At 30.5% G+C, this 7,163-nt stretch overlaps 2 pseudogenes; one reads left to right on the plus strand and one right to left on the minus strand.

Annotated features, from left to right (window-relative positions):
- Positions 1 to 834: 834 nt before the first annotated feature.
- Positions 835 to 5,261, minus strand: LOC110276905 (non-structural maintenance of chromosomes element 4 homolog B-like; annotated as a pseudogene).
- LOC107470269 (uncharacterized) lies at positions 5,260 to 6,703 on the plus strand (annotated as a pseudogene).
- The last annotated feature ends 460 nt before the right edge of the window (positions 6,704 to 7,163 follow it).

The raw sequence follows: 7,163 nt of genomic DNA on the forward strand, positions 1-7,163 counted from the left end.
ACACATTTACCTTAGTGTAAAATATAGATACCTACTCTTTTTATTTTTATTTTTAATATAAATTTACGAGAAAGTTTAAATAATCAATATTTTTCTTTATCTTTTTTTTACAATTAAATTAATATTAGACAACTCTCTATTTTTTCACTAAAAATATTAGTTTCCTAACATTTTTTTAAATTAAATATCATGAATTAAAATAAGTGATTGTACATATTTTTAGTTACAAATTAAATGTGATTAAGAAACATAGAATTTCTCAATGAAGTGATGTTAAGCATAATAAAATGGGAGCTACTCAAATAAAGATGGCGAAATTTTTTTTTATAAAGATGCTTTGTATAAAAGTGTGATTTATTTATTCGGCCACATTTTAAATAAAACATTATTTTTATGACACATCAAAATCTAACCCTTCAATTCATCATCTAAGGGTCAAACAGAAAAATTTTCACATAAAGACAATTATAAAATCTTCATTAGAGTATCCACCTAATAAAATAATAGCTGTCAAGCACAATAAACAAAATAGTAAATAACAACTAGTGTCATTATCAATTTCCAAACATCATTCTAAGTCAACGTCAAAAAGAAAGAAGACAGAAGCCAAATAGATATTCCTAATTGTTCCTTGACAGTGTCAGGAATAGTAGTATGCATCTTTGTACCTGAAACTAGGCATATATAGGCAGGCTAAAAACTGCATCAATTCAAGTATGAATTACCAATTTACGGTCATCAACTAATACACTACTGTATGGTGAATGGTCTCTATTGACCAACCTACTTCTATTTAAGCAAATCATGTTGCCACTATTTACATCCTCTCATTGACTATTCCCTATGAGGCATTAGATCCTCCACAATCGCAACAGAATCGATCATTAGCTGAAAATTCAATGCCATGAAGAACCAGTACGTTAGCCCACAAAAAAAATACTACCTTGCAATTTCACACAAGTTCATTTAGCAATAGGTTAAGACTCGAGAATAAAAGAAATAACATTGTTAATTTTCCAATATTGCTCCCTTTTTATAGCACAATGTAAAAATGGCTCGATGAAATCTTAAAGTACCAGCTATTTTCATAGCTCCGTGACAAGTTTAAGCTATTTACATAGCTACTTGATTCCTAAAGATCTCTAGAATGTCCTCACAATAAATAATAAATAAACTGAATAGGAAGCAAAGAAATTTAACATTTGATAGCACATAGACGCATACACCCAAAACATTAACGACATCAAAGTAAACATAGATACATATACCTTCCAATCCTTAAAATCCAATCTGAACACAAAGTGACTGAAAGCAACATCCCCAACACGAATTCATTTGCACGAGGGACATTTCTGGTGCTGCATAGATAAAGGATAATAAATTCAGTGAGAGCGAGAGAGAGAGAGAGTGAGAATGTTAATACGAGTATATTCGAAGTAACTCATACACTACTAGTTGTGATCCAGCCTCGTTGACTTTTATTTCAGCCTGCCCATCTTTGACTAAAAATAATAAAGCTTATAAATTCTCCACTGTTTGAGCAAAGGAGTTCCTATTCAAAATCAAATTCTCAAGCTTAACAACGTTATTTTTCCTTAAGATGTTAAACATTGTTAAAATATTTTTATCTGTATCAGCTTTCACTTCTCTTGGACCTCTGCCAAGCTGCAAAAAAAAAAAAAAAAACAACAACAACAACAATGTGAAGGAAAAGGAAATTGTATCATAACTACATAATAAGCTTAGCATTCTGAGTAGTACACAATATTCTTAACTTCAATATTTTGACATTCTACTTATAGATAAATGGGTGATAAACTGATAGAAAGCAACTTACTAGAAATTAAGACATGAAAAGTCGAAAATCTATCAAAGAATTTTTTATCAAGTCAAAACCTCTTACTAACACGAATTTTTCTACCTTTGTCAATCGAAAACTTCATACATATTAAACCAGTTTATTACCTCTTCTGGCCGTGCCAATTCATTGGGCCTCACATGCTTCCTACTTCTACGATTAACGACCTTCCTCTGCATTGCTTTAGCAAAGATAGGACCATTCCTGAAGGAAAAAATATTGAAAAAACATATAGGTGAGTATAGAACAAAGTCATCTATGGATATCAAAATTACTAAACAAAGTCTTCTAAATGCATTGAAGTTACATTGTACAGCAGCCGGAACTCGCTTTAAAAACATGTGATACTGGTAGTCCAACATCATTCTAAGCTATTGGGTTTCTGGTGCAACCATCTGTGCTAGTACTTGATCCACCATGTCCTCCAAATTCTTCAAGAATGTACGATACAAATTCTAAAGGAGTGACTCCACCGTTAGCATGACCCTTCACAGACATTACCAAGGATTTCGTTATGTCCAACAGAGCCTTTGCATCAGCCACTTGTTCCTCTTGGTTTTGTAACTGGAATTAGATAGAACAACCAATCAGAATTGAGAAATTCATTTTAGTAGAAAAAACTATTAAACATCACACACCATGTCAATTAGTTACTCCTTGCAAAACCAAAACCGCTAAAAAATATTATATACTTTAAATTTCATGCAGGAATAGTATACTATGCTGAGACAATAAAGTTGCAAGGATGCATAACAAAATTTGAGCATACAAATGGCAAATGAAAAACTTTCAGTATAAATTCTATTACCTATGTGCAAAATTTTTTAAAAGAACATCGTAATTATTATAATTGATTTAATAATTTTTCTATAGTTTGTTTAATTTCCGACCTTAACATTCAGTCAACTAATACAGTGTTGATTACTATTGATTTCTTAAATGTTCAACAAGGCAGCCAAGCCAAACCTTACAATATAAATGCATCACAAGAATGTGTCGCTAATAACAGAAAAAATGAGCTTAGATACCTAGTTTATGCAACCTCTCCATTTCGCCAAATATCAACTCAAACTTCTTGGAATCAGCCCTTGCGATTTCGTCCCTTTCATCTACAAAAAAAATGTAAGCAAACAGATAAAAGTAAGCATGAAACAAGTAACATCAACAACACTATTTTTCTTTTTCTAGATTTGAACTTGTAAGGATGCTATAACTTCAATTTACAAGCATTTGGTTTCTATTTTGAAAAATGATCTATAGAAAATGAAACAATAGTAAAATAGAGCTGAAGGTTACAGAGATTGAGAAAAGAAAGGTAGAGTTCACCGTTAATCATGTTGTTGAAGGCAAGGTAGCGAGAACGAAGACCTCGACGGGTTCGATAATCGGTGTCATCGTGAGCTGGAGGGAGCTGACGACGAAGCTTGGTGTTGATTGCGGTGCTGTGGTGATCGGAGCGATTCAATTGGTGCTTGACCATGATGAGAGAGTAACAGTTGTTGGTTGTGACAAATGATGCGACAGAGAAAGTAACTAAGACAAGGAGGTAACAAAGGTATAAACATTTTGAAAGATTGCAAGGTTTTAACCGCTGAGAGACACGCGAAATAGCATTCACGCACCAGCTTGCGCGACACGCCACTATTAATTTGTTGGAAAATATTACATAAAAAGCATTAAAAAATATAAGTAATTTGAAATTTCAACCATTCAATAACAGTTAATTTAACAAGATGGAATTGACTAAAGTCTCAAAATAATTTTTAGATTTTTACACAAATTTTAAATGAGTTCGTAATTTTTTAATTACTTCAATTCAGATTGAATTTCATTCAATGATTCACGGTAATTCTTTTTATATTTTCTACTAATGACATGTCAATGTGACATATTAATCAATAACATGTTTTAAAATATGGTTCAATTACTTGTTATATGACAAAAAATATTAAAAGGACTAAAATAAAAATTTAGGAATCAAATAAAGGTAATTGAAAATTCAAACACTAAATTAAAATTTGAATAAAAATTTATAACTACTTTAAAGCTTAACTCATTTAGATGTTTAAAAAATAAGTACAAAAATGATGAAGAAATATAAATTACATGTTAGTTAAATATATGTTTGTTAGCTATTCAAATTTTTTTTATTTGTTATTTGTAACATATGAACTCTAAAATGAATATATTTAAAAAACAATAAATATCAGTTTAAGTTTTAAATACTTGATTTTTACTTGAAATATTAATAAAAAAGGACAAACTTTATCTATATTTCTATATATATGATATATAATAAGGATATGAAAAATAGTTGATATCCATATTTGAATTTGAATTTGTCTATAAATTTTAATTTGATGCTTTTTTTTATCTATTTTTCTAATTCAACAAGTGTGATTAAAAATAAAACAATAAGTTTATAATTAATATAACATAATATTGAAATTAATTTAAAACATATATATTTTTTAATTTTTTTAGAATGCACATAGGTCAGGTGAAACCGGATTCATCTTGACTCGGACCCGGTCTTAAATGATGACCAGGTCTATTTTTTAGACTGGTACCCGATCCTAGACCCGATAAAATAACACCAAACTAGCCCTTAAAATGTTTGGATTCGGGCAAGATCTTCGAGTCACGCTGGGCCATGTACACCCCTATAATTTACATAGAATTGTTATCCGACCCAAATGTATCAATTCTCATTTGTTACATTTGGATATTTTTAAATCTCATTTTATTTAAATATGTGATTATCTTAAAAATATATGGTCCAAAATTTTTTCACAGTTCTAAAAAGTTTGGTTATAAAAATTTTAAATTATCCAAGACCAAATTATAAATTTTTATTAAATGAGTAATTTAAATTGGTCTTCAATAAATTTTAAATCAGAGGCAGATTAATTTTTTTACTGTTTTCAGTAAAAAAAATTAATATGTATATAGAGTAAATAAATTTTAAATAAATTTTATTACAAAATAGTTTAAATAAAAGATTATCATAAGATAAGTTAATTTTTTACAATTTTATTAGAATCAAAATATCAAATGTAAAATTTTTCTTGAGAATGATTTATAATTTTCTGTAATTTGATTAAAAAGGTTAGAGACAATATTTTAAGTAAAATAAAAAATTAATCATATCAATTTAAATGGAAGATAAATATAAAAAATTGTTAATGATTTGATATTTTTCATAAATAAATAAAAATTGCAGCACCTCCCACAAATTATATCATGTGTTGATATCTTCTTTGAGTAAAATCTCTTTCGACAAGTCCTCAATATCCAAACCCAAGCTCTAACCTCTGTTCTCTACTTCCAAGACACTGATTTGAGCATCAGGATCCGGTTTTAAGAGCAAACCCACCTGTAAAAACCAGTTCTTTCTTCCCATGAATTCTTTTTTTGTAGGTTCCTTTCACCCCATAACCCCACTACTATGCAAATTCCACCAAAACCTTCAATTGAAGCACCAACATGTTTATCTCTGTGGCAGTGCTTTCAAATTTTCATCAAATTTCTGAAAATCAAAACCCATTAAGCCTATTTCAACTTTGCTGCAAGCCACTAAGTCAGACACACAATCCCTGCTGGTTCTACATCCGTTGTTTACATTGAAGAAGTTGTTGGAAAGGACTGGTCTATACTTGATTCTGTTCAGTCAAATTCTAATGTAGAATTCAAGAGAAGCATTGAACATATTGTATCTGTTGGGAATGTTGCAGAGGGTTCAAGGGTCTTAGTCTCAACTGGGTTTGAAGAGTTTGTGGATACATTGGTGGGTTTGTGCAAGTGTCTTTTTGTGGTGCACGATTCACTTCTGATATTGGCTCTTATTAAAGAGAAATATGATAAGGTTAAGTGTTGGCAAGGAAAGATTGTGTATGTTCCAAAGAAATGGGCTCCTCTTGATGTTGTTTTTCTCTATTTTCTTCCTGCTTTGCCCACTTGATGAGATTTTGGGGTCTTTGGCTAAGAAATGTTCACCTGGTAAGTTTTTCTCTTGTGGTTGAAGTTTCTTCTTTTCCTTATTACTATGCATTTGCAAATTGTGTGTTTGAAAATGGACTTGATTTTTATGCACCATATTTTACACACATTTCTTAAAAATCATTCAAAAGAATCCATTTATCTGGATGACCAAAAGTTTGATAGTGCCAAAATTGGTTAAAAGAATGATGATACTGTGGATATAGTTTGGTTATTAATGATGTATTATGAGATAAAACTTAAAACGTTTTGCAATTTTAATTGTAACATCTACACTTCTTCACACATCTTATCTTTCATCAAGCTTTGAATAATGTTTTGCCCCATTAAATGAAATTGCTCTGGAGAGAATGCTATTTGCATTCCAAGATTTCTACACCTATTACCAAAGTCTGGCTCTTAATTTTCTTGAACTAAAGTTTGAATAAGAGGATAGATTAAAAATGTCAAATTTCTAATACTCCTTAGTTACTACTTTGGTATAGAAGCTAAAATTTTCAAATGTATTAGAACAGTGCACCAAATATAGTAGTAAACTTGATAGATTTTCTTATTGCACATATATTTTAGCTCAATTGTTGTTCCCTCTTTTGAAACTTAGGTCAGAGCTCTGGATACTTCTTATTCTTTCTGTAATTTTGGATCTAACCTGTAGGTGGACGGGTGATTATCAGTCATCCACAAGGGAGACTAGTGTTAGAACAGCAACGAAAGCAGTATTCGAAAGTTGTAGTTTTAGACCTACCTGATAGGACAAGTTTACAAATTGCTGCAGATGCTCATTCTTTTGATTTGGCTAAATTTGTAGATGAACCTGACTTTTATTTGGCTGTTCTAATTTCCTAGGAGCTTAAAAACTAGAGTAGAGATTCATAGTAGTAGACAATTTAGTTGGACTTTCCTTTTTATGGTTTTTGGCTTTATGATTGTTACCTTTGAATTTTTGGATGAAAAGTGAAACTATAAATCAATTCAATGTTGCTGGTACAAGAGGCTTCTCTTTCTTTTCTAAAATACATTGTCCATAATTTTGAAATTGTATAAATATATTTGTCTTTGTAAATAACTTTGGTTTAGCACTTGCCCACTGCTGCATATTAAGTTCTTAGTTCTATATTCTATTATGAAACTATAACTCCCAATCAGAGTATTTGCCCCCTATACACTGGCTTACTAAATTGAAGATTGAAACTAAGTAAATGAGGATCACAAAGAGGCAGAGCAAAATATGACCTACAACTAAGGTGGAAGTCATTTATTAATGCATGAAATGCATGAGGAGTTGGTAAAGGTCATGTAGTGTGTA

The sequence above is a fragment of the Arachis duranensis genome, chromosome 10 (genome assembly GCF_000817695.3).
Source record: "Arachis duranensis cultivar V14167 chromosome 10, aradu.V14167.gnm2.J7QH, whole genome shotgun sequence".
NCBI lineage: Eukaryota > Viridiplantae > Streptophyta > Magnoliopsida > Fabales > Fabaceae > Arachis > Arachis duranensis.